This window comes from Meleagris gallopavo, chromosome 9 (genome assembly GCF_905368555.1).
Source record: "Meleagris gallopavo chromosome 9, MGAL_WU_HG_1.1, whole genome shotgun sequence".
Classification (NCBI taxonomy): Eukaryota; Metazoa; Chordata; class Aves; order Galliformes; family Phasianidae; genus Meleagris; species Meleagris gallopavo.
In genome coordinates this window covers 7454822-7467395 of record NC_139412.1, presented here as the reverse complement: position 1 = coordinate 7467395, position 12574 = coordinate 7454822, and the positions used below count along the sequence as shown (strand labels likewise).

Genomic DNA, 12574 nt, shown 5'->3' with positions numbered 1-12574 from the left:
TCTCCTTTTCCTGTAATCCATAAGATTAAGAAACTATAGTCATAGGAACCTTTAGTATTGATCCATTACAATAAAACAGAATTCTAGTTAAATCTCTTTTGAGATTGCCAGCCTTAGTCACTTATACTGAGAACTCCTCTAATTTTTACTGTCCTATAAGGCAATGATACTATATTTCTTTTCTCTCAAAAATTATGTAGACATAATAATTTTTATTCTATTGTGGAAGACAGTATATCAATATTTTAGGTACTGGTATTTTATAGAAAACAACATATTTACACAATGTACAATCAGCATGAAGATGGGAACTTTTTACAATGGGCACGGATTCATCTGAAGGCAACACTGTGCTCTGTCTGAATTCATAGATGTGGGCTGGGAACAGATTTGAAATTGAGCCATAAGTGGGTGTGCAAACCCAAGATGCAAAGTGAAAACCTTCAGATATATTTACCAACCATCTACACCACATAGTGCAAGTATTACATAAACACTTCTGGTTGCAGGAATGAAAGCTCAGTTCTGCTGGTTGCATTTCCTTCTTGAATGAGAAGTTGTCCTAATCATGTCAACAAACCCAGATAAAAATGAAAATTTACTGTTAGTGGTAGTTTTGCAAACTGGCCCTGGTTTAATATGAGTCAGAAAGTGATGACACAGAGTAAAACCACCAAGACTCACATAGCATTTGAGAGCAAAGAGCAGAGAGCAGTAAACAGGTGAAGGCAGAAGCTCTTATTTAAGCCCAAAAAACAGCTAGAATAGTTCATCTGATTGTTCACAGTATTACCTACTATGAATACAGCTGGACAAATCTCACTGACAAATCACATATATACAGACCATTCCACCTTGATATAATACTCAGTGCTAATTACATTATTATCTATTATTTAAGGTCATAGAGTGTGAATAACAATATAAGGTAATTAACCAATCAAAGGAGAATCCTACTTTTGCATCATAATCCCATTAATTCTGCCTAAAAATGTTATGTTCCATTACCAATCAGAGCTTTCTTTAAAAAAAAAAAAAATAACATTATTGCTAACATGCTTACCACATGAAATGAACTTGCTTTTCTTAACAGTTCTCCAGTGTATAAATTCTGGTCTTAAATTAACTCATAATAATTTACAGTAATTTCCTTTAAATCAGAAGTTGACCCTTAGATGGTTTGAAAACCACACAGATGATTCTAGGATTCTATGATTAACGGAAAGATTTCCCATGATAAGATCAACATTTCTCTAGACATACAGACAAAATTATTTCTTAAGTAGACAATCATAGAATCATTTGAGTTTGAAGGGGTTTTTAAAGGTCATCTAGTCCAATTTCCCTTCAATGAACAGGGACATCTACACTCAATCAGGTTGCTCAGAGCCCCATCCAGACTGACCTTGAATGTCTCCAGGGATGGGGCATCCACCACATCTCTGGGCAATGTGTTCCAGTGTTTAACTACCCTTACAACAACAAAAAAAAATACATTTTCCTTATATCCAGTCTAAATCTCCCCTGTTTTAATTTGAAATCATTTCTCCTTGTCCTACCACAACAGACCACGCTAAGGAGTCTGTTCCCTTCTTTCTTAGAGCTCCATTTTAGATACTGCAAGGCTGCTCTCAGGTCTCCCTGGAGCCTTCTCTCAGAGCCCCAGCTCTCAGCCTGTTCTCACAGGGGAGGTGTTCGATCCTTTGGATCATTTCTATGATTTCTGTGATTTTCGGGGCCCTCTGGATGCTCTCCAACAAGTTTACATCTCTCCTCTATAGAGGACTCCACATCTGGAAGCAGTACTGCAGATGAGGTCTCACCAGCACAGAGTAGAGGGACAGTATCACCTCCATCAACCTGCTGGCCCATGCTTCTTTTGACGCAGCCCAGGATACAAGTTGGCAAAGGTGATTGGCTATGTTGAATTCTAAGAACTAAGTAACCCTTAGGTAAATGAAAAGCAAAATTCATACTCCTACCTCACATACTGTTATCCCCACCCTCCTTCCACCCCCAGACTGAATTTCAGGGAACAGTTTTGTATATCTTAACTGATAAGTTGCCTGCCATTTTAACAAGAGTTCTCTTATGAAATTTTGGATGGTCATTTAAATTCCTAAAATGTGCAAAACTGGGAGTTGTTCTGGGACCTGAGAGATCCTGCATGCTCACACTAGGGCCCAACCTCAGAATCAGAAACAGTTCCTATCAGTGAATAACATCAAACGTCTTTATCTAAACATTTACCATTAATCGTTGCTGCTTTCTATTTCCTTCAAAATACAAACCTCTTAAAAGAAACAAATCTAAAAGCCTCCATATGCTGCCCCCAAACACATTTTGGGTTTGTTTATGTTTGTGTTCCTTGAATTAAAAGCACAGAAAGTAAGGGAGCTTCACACGCTGAGTATATATTCAGATATCATGAAGAGTCCAACTAAAAAAAAATGTCTGAAATTCTGAGTTGCTACTGCATGTATCCTCACAGTCCCCTGTTGTGGCGAAGCTCTGAAGGAGTCTCCAAAACAGCGGGTAATTTTACAGACCATATGATCTGCAATATTTACCATGCATAATAGAAATAGATAAGGCAAAGCAAACAGCTTGAATTTTGTATTTCCTTGCTTTTTATTTAGTCTAGGTTGTTAACATCATGTGAATATGTATTTGGAAGTCTCTGTGTTTATGCGTATATGAATCTGTGCATGTGTGTGTTTGTAGGTATAAACAAAGTTATAATTTCACATTATTTCTCACGTATCATAAAAGAATACCTTCTGAGCAATTAACTTGTGATTTCTAGAATCGCTAAGGAAAAGATTTGTTCATTTTAGTCAGAGTTGGAGAAAACAAATTATACTTGTCTTGAGCTGTTACGTTCTGTCGTCCCTAGTGTATGCTGCTATTTCATGGAAGTCTTGATTTTTAATAACAACAAATGTCAACATCTATAATCAGTATACTTGACCATTGTTTACAACTTTAAAAATACATTGCTGTAAAGTGTTAAGCAAACAGAAACAAATGGGGAATGCATTTGCTAACAAGAAACTCACTTCTTATTGATCAGGGCATATAAGAATAGAATAATCACATGTAGATTTTAAAGGAGAAGAAAGCCTCTTTACTATAGACCAAGTGTAAAGGGATTCCTCTACAAATAAGAAAATAAATGCAAGTCACAGGTAACTCTGCCAACATATGGCTTGCTTGCCTGGACCTAAATTTGAATAATCTTAAAGGGAAAGAAAGTAAGTATGAGGACAATTCAGTATTTCAAAACTTACTTGCTACTTACCTTCAAAGTAATAGGAATAGGGTCAAATTGTTTATATTTATCATATTATCTCTGATAGCTCATCCTCTTAATTTTCCCACTTGTGTGGTTTACCAGTATGTATATCACTCAGTATACCACTTGAAATCTGCCTCCAATCTTTACTGTTCCACAGTTACCGAAGATTTTCAAACAAACAAAAAAAAAAACCATTTTGTTTGGAGGGTCCAAATGTGGTGCTCCTCCTGCTCAACAGTAAGGTGCTACAGGGAGGACAACAGTAGTCAGTGAAAGTATGTGCATGGTGTGAAGGAAACAGCCATTCTCTGCCACCATGCTTCCCTGAATGGAAATGAAGGAAATATAAATTCATAAATTCCAAGGAGCACTTCTCTGGGTTTCATAGCCCCCAGCAAAAGCAGCCTGTAAAATTAGAGTCCTAGTTCACTTCCATGCGCTTTGAATCAGGTCCTGAGGAAGCATATTTTCCATTTTTGGTTGCTTTTCGTCACTGCCTTCAGATCAGATTGAATTCTACTAGAACTAAATCCTTCCTCTTTACTTGTGAGCCATCTCATTTTTTCTGTGGTTATATTAATCATTATTATTTGTAGAATTGCTTGTTCTAATCATTTTTTAAAATTAGTACTGTTTGCAAAACATTCATACGAAGAGTTTATAACCAATTTCCTAAAGATGTCAGTTACTATTTTATTTACCTTACCATATTATTGAATACTTTTTTTAGACAGGAGAAGAATGTATGAGGAATTAGGAAGGATGGTGAAAAAGAAGAATGTACTTTCAGGATATATCAGTGAGCTACAAATTATTTGTACTGAATCTCATGAAGCTCTTGAGTTTTGTAAACAGTTGCTAGAAAATCATATTACTTTTACAGTATCTTAAGGCTTTTGCTAGCTGAATCTTCTATTTCTTTATTTCATTTTGATTATTTTCACTTGGGGTGCTTATTCCTTTTTCTCATGTTTAATAAGGGCTAGTTATGAGTTTATTATAGCAGATGTAAATTTGTTTATTTTTAGAAAATGTTCTTCAACACTCCAGTTTCTTTGTCAGAGTCAGTACTGCTAATAGCTTTGTTAATAATCTTATTATCTACTGTGAAGAAATTGCTTTCCATACATAGAAGTTTAATGAGATGGAAATTTTCAGGATCTGAACTGATTCTCAGTAGTGGTTTGGTAGACTCATAACATCTGCCCATGTGCAGACTGGAAATACTCAATGCCAGTAAAGATGTTAGTAAATCAGCTCTGCTTTTGTGTTTCACTTTTTTTTCCAGCTTTCACAGATCAACTTGTTTAGCTAAATGCTTACGAGTATCCATATTTGCAGCCTAGAATAACTTTTTTTCTCAGGTAAATTGGCTTTCAATAACACCACAGTGTTAGGCTTTTTTATTTATGTTACTTTGTCTCCCTATAGGAATAAAGAACTGAGTGCATGCATTTATTACACCCCAATTGTAAACAGAGTGAATTTCATCACTGACTGCAGATCCTTCTACCCCTATTAACTCGACATGAGGAATCTATCTACCATTTCCATAGGCTTTGGTATTTTCACCTACTATGATAGTATGGAAACAAACTTCACACTGCACCTACTGATTAGAGACTGGTACCTTCTCCTGTCCAGATGTCATTCCAACCTATTCTAACAGCTACAAATGCTTCACTTGGGGCTTCAGATGCATAAAAAATATAAGAACTGAGTAAGTGAACATAAATAAAAATACTCATCTTGCGTATGCTCGAACATACACTACATTCATATAGAAAAAATGCAAAAGCTGAAGAACGAGCATTAAGGAGCCTTTTGAGACATTCTTTTATCACTAAATTTGTATAAGATAGGGATGAAAAGAATAAATTTATCTGAACATCATAGGTGTCAAGATATACCTTTATCATAGATATCATTTTTGTTGTTGTTGGTTTTTTGTCCATGTTGGACAACTAATTCCTAACATGTATGTAATTAGCTTTTGATTTTATCTTCATGTATCACATAGAGAACCAAAGCTGCTCCCTGCCTTGCTTCCATGAACTGCCTTAACTGAACTTACATATATCAAGTTTGTCCTTGTTTTATTCCTGTTATTTCTCACCAGCTCTTCAAACTACATCTCCCAACATTCACCATTAAGGAACTCACCATTCAAAGCAGACATAAGTGGCATCATCATTTGACTGTGGATCTTAAGGAGCAAAGCCTCTGAAAGATTAAATATTTAATTCTTTGATCTACTGTGCTGGCAACTGCCCTATCTGTTTTATCAGCAGGCTGACAAAAGCATTATGGGGCCTGGGATTTGTGTAATGGAGCAGTGTTAAACTCTGCACTCTTCTATGCTAAAAAGAGCAATAACATTTTTCTAACAGAACAATATTAAAGAGAACATCCTATAATGATACTGAGGGTGAAACTGTATGTGTATGTTATTTCAAACAGTTTTTATGGGGCAGTTTTACCAAGGCATAATAAAACACTGTAACTGAAGATATTCAGAATCAGCCAAACTACAAACAAGTTCTAAGAAGTGAGCAAGTTAATCTACAAAGAAGATAAAAACATTTTAAAGGGTAGGTAGATCTCTCTGAGACACTAAGAAAAATAAGTATGGCTACTGAAGACTGAAGAAGGTTGAACATGGTACCTAGTGAAACGTCTGAACAGCAATCCAATTAAGAGAATTAATTTAAGGAAAGATATCAGATCTATTAAACATTTTATATACATTTCGGCAATGTTCATTAAGAAGTTGTTTATTGGATACTCAGTACTATGATTTTACTCTTAGACAAACTTTTAATCTTATTCTTAGATAAACCCACAGTATTACAGAACTAGGTCCAAACAAGAAAGTTGTAAAACAGACAGAAAACTGGAATAGTTTAAGTTAAAGCCCTCATGACAGTGTTGAAAGAACGGTGGATGTTTTGGTCAAGAACATGAATAGCATAGTAGCAACTGTCCAAATGCCAGCAGTAAGACATCTGTGATCAATTGTGCCATGTATCTACCTTATTAAGACAACATACACTCAGCTTTCTTTGCATCAGGCTTAGATTTTAGGGAAAACTTGCTAATTTTGAGAATAGGTAAACCTTGGAATATGCTACACAGAAAACAATACAAAACACACCAACTATAACATTTGGTTTGTAGATATTTTTTCAGAACAGGGTACCTATATCTGTCACAAATTATCTAGACGTAGCTGATCATTCTATCCTCTGGCTCTGATAGACTAGATAACTTCTTCAGGATCATTCTGAATTAACATTTCTCTGAATCCTCTGGAAACTCATATTAAATAATGTCCTTTGGCAAGTAACTGCTGCTGTGACAAGTGTTTAATAAAAGCTCTAACCCAGTGCTACAAAATCATTGACAGTTTCAGATAAATCTGAAGGGGAACTCTCCCACCTTTCAAGCAGATTAAGGAATCTCAGGGAGGAATCATTAATTTTCATTTTAACATTAAAAACACTACATTACACTTTGGCACAGCTGCAGAACAGAAGTAATTCTTTCCCTTCCTGAGGTATTCCTCAGGAAGAAGTAACTCTTCATTCTCTATTGAAAAGAATCAATACCAGAATGTGATTGAAAACTAAATCAGTAGCTCTAATTAGAAACTAAACAAACAAATTCATCCAAATTCTGTAAGGAACAGATTTTCTTCACTTAAAAGTGGTATAAAATTGTTTGAAAATGCTGAGCTATTTAGAATCAGTAAGCAAATCAGAAACACTAACTTGATTTCCTTGAAATCTTCAGACAGAGATGGAATAGCTGATGTTCAACTCTTTCTCTCCTCCTACCTGTCACCTCTGAAATAAAAAGATGAAAATAAAATGGAATTTACCTTTCCAAAATCCTGTGAATCTTTCTCCATCTCAAGTGATCTTCAGCAAGCCTTATACACAAGATATCATTAAGAATACAGGTAGCTCATGACTTAAATTCCTCTGTTTCTCAGGCAGCTGAAACGTTCATAAAACAGCAGCTCTAACTTAATATAGATTAAAGGAGATAAAAATGGAGTCCTCTATTTGTCCAAGTTTTCTTTCTGAAATAGAAGTACAAAAGGGTATCTGGTTACATTTAGCTGTGTCCTTTTCATAACATGTCTGAACCAGTATTAGAACAGTCATAAAGCTGGAAATCAATATAAAACCATACACAAAACTGCTAGATGAAACTAGAAATTCATGTAGGATCTAAAGAGCACTGGATTTCCATAAGAATAGATTTTTTTAAAAAAGATTTTTTACCTTGTTGGTCAGAATTTCATTAGAAGGCTTAAAACATTTTAGCATTATTACTCAAGTTGAAAATTCAAAATCATTTGTCCTTTCTATAAATAAGTAGCAATATAACACATATATATAGTAAACTCTCACAAAATATCCCACCTGCCATCACCGGATACAAAGATATAAGGTGACCTTGATGAAATAGTTCTAAGAGAATAAGTACTCCCAACATGATTGTAATAATGTGAGTGGATGTTGTACTAATAATGAGGCTAAAAATAGAAACTCTTCAAATTACCTGTACAATTAAAAGAATACAAAGAGACATAAGCTTTGCTAATGGAAATAACTCTAGCATCTAAACAGTTCTGTCCAAAAAAAATCAGTGATATTACCTCCAACTTCTTTTGTTAAGGGAACAATCACTTATGTTCCTCAAGTGGTCTGAAATCAGTAGGTGAGCATAGAATTGACAATGAAATCTATTGCCTGAAGAATGATTTCTTTTCTAGAGCTAAAGGTGAGGAACAAATATACCATAGCAACATCTTGGAAATTATTTCAATTTAAACTCATGGGTAGTTCCTATAAGCTCACAAAATGTTTCTTTCTGCTAATTAATATTATTACATCTCCCAAACCGAGATCCACCCTGAAGCTTTCGTTGAGGAAGAGACACAGTATAAAACTATCACTGATATTTTCATGGTGCTCTTCCAAGTATGTTAAACAAGTTCTTCAAAATAGACATGGCCTGACGATTTAGAGAACTAGAGGTGTTAGCATACTGACAGTACACTAACAGGAACCCAGCCTTTGTCTCTCTCAGGTAGAACTGATGAATGGCCATTCTGAACCTAGTGACTTGTGGTATTGCAGCCTACTAACAAAAAAAAAAAATATATCAGATCCTTCCTTAAAAAGTGTCGTGTCTTTTTGTTTTCTGACAGTGTAATCAATATTGCGCCTATATGATAGAAATTCATTAATTAATTTTGTCCTTAAAGCATAGCATCATCACCTAAAAACCTGCCTTCTTTCACCACTTCCATGCCACATGCTTATGTTATCTTGCATGCTACAACATAGTTCACTTTCTTGTTGTCTGCTATGTACAGAGACCAGCCAGGTTTCTCCCAATCCACCTTATCTTTTATCTGTTTGAGAGCAGAATACAAGGCACAACATCTTAGAAAAGGGGAACTTAAATGCAAACTAATTTAATCCTAAAATAAAAAGGTAATTTTCACTTGTCCATTTCCTGTTAGAGAAATGCATTCTATTCATAGAGATGTCTTGAGAATTTTTCCTCTTCTTTGTTTCAAAATAAATAAATAAATAAATAGATAGATAGATAGATAGATTTCTGGAAGTTCTGTGAAAAACAGATTTGAGAAGTCAGTAACAGAAGAACGTATTGAAAGAGAAGCTACCTTCTAGTCAGACAGAAATCAACTGCAAACCAGTCCCAGGAACTCATGCCTTCTTGGTTTAGTGTACAACATGGTTAAAAAGCTGCCATTTATCAATTTAAACCTCCAACCTTCCTTCTATATGCTATATGCCACAAGGATTTCAACAGAAGGCAGAAAATTTATTTCTAGTTGCACTATTTTTAGTTTCTCCTGCACCTAAGCTCGTAATTTTCTTGAAATCTTTTGTCTTCCCTATCAGAGTCATATATGACGCCTGCCAGTTTTGTATCCAGACTCAGATACCCTCCAAGCAGAGGGTACAGCACAGTTACGCTATCTGGCTTGGTTTGATCATAAATGTAGTGCTGGCAAGAAATCCTTCAAACAGATAAAAATTAACTCCAATTGTTTTCCAGTTTCTTCATGCCGTTTTACCCTTAATTCTTGTTCAGCTTAAAGAAATTCCTAACTGGTGGCTTGCCATGCAGTTACAGTTCACCGTGGTGTACAGCAACAGGCTTGGGGGTTAGAAAAGCAGAGATGTAGCCTGCTATCTCTAAGTATCCTTAATCCACGTGTTCACAGCAATGGCAGCAGGAATTCCTTAATGCCTTCAAATTCTCCTATTCATGCATTTAAGATAAAGGATAGTGTAGTCTTTGCACTAATACTGCGGCTAGCCTTGTCCCTGAGCAATTCTGTGTTCAATATCATTCTGCACCTGGTTCAGTATGTCTTTATGCCCTTCAAATAGATAGAGCTGTTCTTCAAATCAAAGGCCATTTTACAGTTCTTGTATAGTCAGAATGTAGATGCATTTGTAAGGAGCACAATGACAGTACAAAGAGACAAGTAAAGATATATTACAGAAGGCTGCAGCATACAGTACTAAGCAGCATTCAAATCCCCCCCTCCGCCCCAAAAAAAGAATGCTTGAGAGCTTCACATAAACTTTTAAACTTACACAAATAATCTCCTAATGTATCTAGTTTTTATACTAGATACATTAAAATCTAAATCTGTTTTACATGTATGGTTATGATGCTTTCTCTATGAAAAGTTTTCAGTAAGTCATGCAAAAGTTTAGTGGCTTATGACTTTTATTAGGCTTTTATTTAATTGATTGTTTCTATGCACCCTCTTAATAAGGGTAGAAGAGCTAAAAAAGGATTTGTCATAGCATATAACACGCTTAATTCTTTTATTTCAAATTCATTATATTTAATTTTGCAATAACAATAATCATAGATGTATTTTTTTTTAAAGCCTGCATTGTTCTCTGATGCCTGTAAACAGAGATAACCTTGGGGAAATCTGTGAACGTACTCTCTGAATGTGTTTTGTAAGAGTGGCTGTGTTAAGTGGTTTCTTTGTCAGTCCTAGCACAAAATACTGTGGCCTGATATTCCTGCATTGCCTTGCAGAGCTTCTTTGTGAATACAGATGACTGTATCATGAAATTTAAATTAAATTATACAACTATCTAAACTAAATCATAATCCATAAAGAAACAAACATTCAATCTACAGCAAAGGATTTATCTGACAAACACTGTTCACACTCTATATGCATTAATAAAATTCTGAGCTAGCATCTTTGATTTGTTTCATTTTATTTGTGAAATCAGTTTTTTAAGGGCTTATGAAAAAGGCATTGTATAATCAAAACTAAGCTATGGTCTTTTTTAAAAGCTTCACACATGCAATTCTATAGAATACCACACTCTCTTTTCCAAATAAGTTTAGAAACAGGGTTGTCATCACATTAAGGTGATTATAACACCTTGATGCAAACTATCACAAAAAGCAAATGAATGCTGCAAATCATACTAATTTGGGAAAATGCCTGTTTAGAACCTGACTGCACAATTGTTATCATATCAGTGTGAAAATGCATCACTGTTTTAAGGATAAGCCAAATTTTACTCAACAAAACTACAAAACTCATATTTTCCAACAGAAACTTAGCAATTGTTTCCAGGTGGCATAAAGTAAGAGAAAGATTTCCACAGAAATTGCAAAAAGGGCAGAATATCTTTGAGTGACTTGCATGTTTCACCACAAAGCTGCCTCAACATAATTTTGTCACCAAAGTATTCTAAGGGTTTCATGAATGTTTTTTCCCACACTTTGGGATGTACTCCAGTGCTGACTGAAGCCATCTGAGAATTTGTAACCATCACAGAATTTATCAAGAAAAGTGATGTAATAGAGACACTACAACTTAACTACAAAAATCAAAGACTAAATACAAGTAAGGACAGTCCTTTGTTGAAGCACACACTGAATTGTCATATGTTTGCTCACGTGTGCATGATTATAAACGTACTTTTTCAATAAGCATTTTTCTTTGTTTTAGAAAGACAATGCAATAATACTTGTAACTGGGCCTTTGCTACTTTCAATAGATGTTATACACTCAAACCTTGAAAAGATGCACATTTCTCATTCGGCTTATTCTCAAGACACAGCACTTCCTTCAGTTTTCTTGTTTAGCATTGGATTGCTTTATTATTAAGAATTACACACTTAATTAAATAACGTTTGTCTTAATGTTTAATTCTATTCCTCCTAGAAAAAGCAAAATAAAACTCACCTTGTTTTCCCTTAGGCTGAATAACAGTAAATCAAAATGGGATTACTTCACTTGACAAATTTTATCCATCTCTCTCTTCTAAACATTTCTGTCAAACCCCCAAATATACCTGCTGCTTTCCCAATAAGTAAGCATATAGTAAAATCTGTGATGTGGAAATGAGCAGAATATGTCATTTTCCTGCTACTCTGATATGTGTTAGGTTTTGACACTTGTCTGTCTTACTTGTCAGCTTAGAAGTCCTCTGGATTTTTTCAAAGATATTGCCATATCCATAAACAGACAACATGTTTCTCTTTTTATCAAATTTGACACATGGTCTAAGGCATTAACATGAAAAAAAAAAAAAAATCACTGTAGTTATTTTTATATCTCTTTAAATATAGTTTCATGCATTTCTGCCCCAAAGGGATGACAAGGTGAATTAATTAGTTGAGTCTTAAAACCACTAAGTGTCCTCTGATGCTTTGCTCAAGTATCATATGTAATCTTATTTTAAAAATGAAATAAAATTTAAAAAAAACAAGTCTAAGCATGCCATCCCTGTCAGAAGGAAAAGACTGAATGGATGTCACAGTCCAGAACCTTGTCTGAGACCAAGTCATGATTTTCATACAAATGCTTACGATGGGTGTTAAGTGCCATTGTACTGAGCTCTCTTCTGATTAAGGAAATTATAAACAAAAGGGGATCCAAACCCTCTTCTTCAAATTTCCAAAATAACCACAGCTGGAGTGATATGAACTCCTTAGCGTGAGGAAAGCACCACTACAGAGTGAACAGTAGATTTGCCCTACTAACAATAGAAAAATAAAACTAATTTCAAAGGATATGAACATCATATGTATTGGCCTTACAGCCCCCTTCTTGCTGTCTTTCATTCCCAGTGTATTTTCGAAATTCATATTGTTATTCTTTACTGACTCTATCAAAAGCGCTACTAAAAAATAAAAGATATTGGGTGAGATGTGGAAATCACTTTCCAAGGAGATTGA

The 12574-nt window shown here is 34.9% G+C and overlaps 1 long non-coding RNA gene across 1 annotated transcript in view; it reads right to left on the bottom strand.

The window, feature by feature from the left end:
* Window positions 1–7376, bottom strand: part of LOC104912169 (uncharacterized) — a 61650-nt gene extending 54274 nt beyond the window's left edge. The window contains exon 1 of the long non-coding RNA XR_014884991.1: window positions 7179–7376. This is a non-coding gene — a long non-coding RNA (uncharacterized LOC104912169). The remainder of the gene's footprint in view (window positions 1–7178) is intronic.
* Between the last annotated feature and the right edge of the window lie 5198 nt (window positions 7377–12574).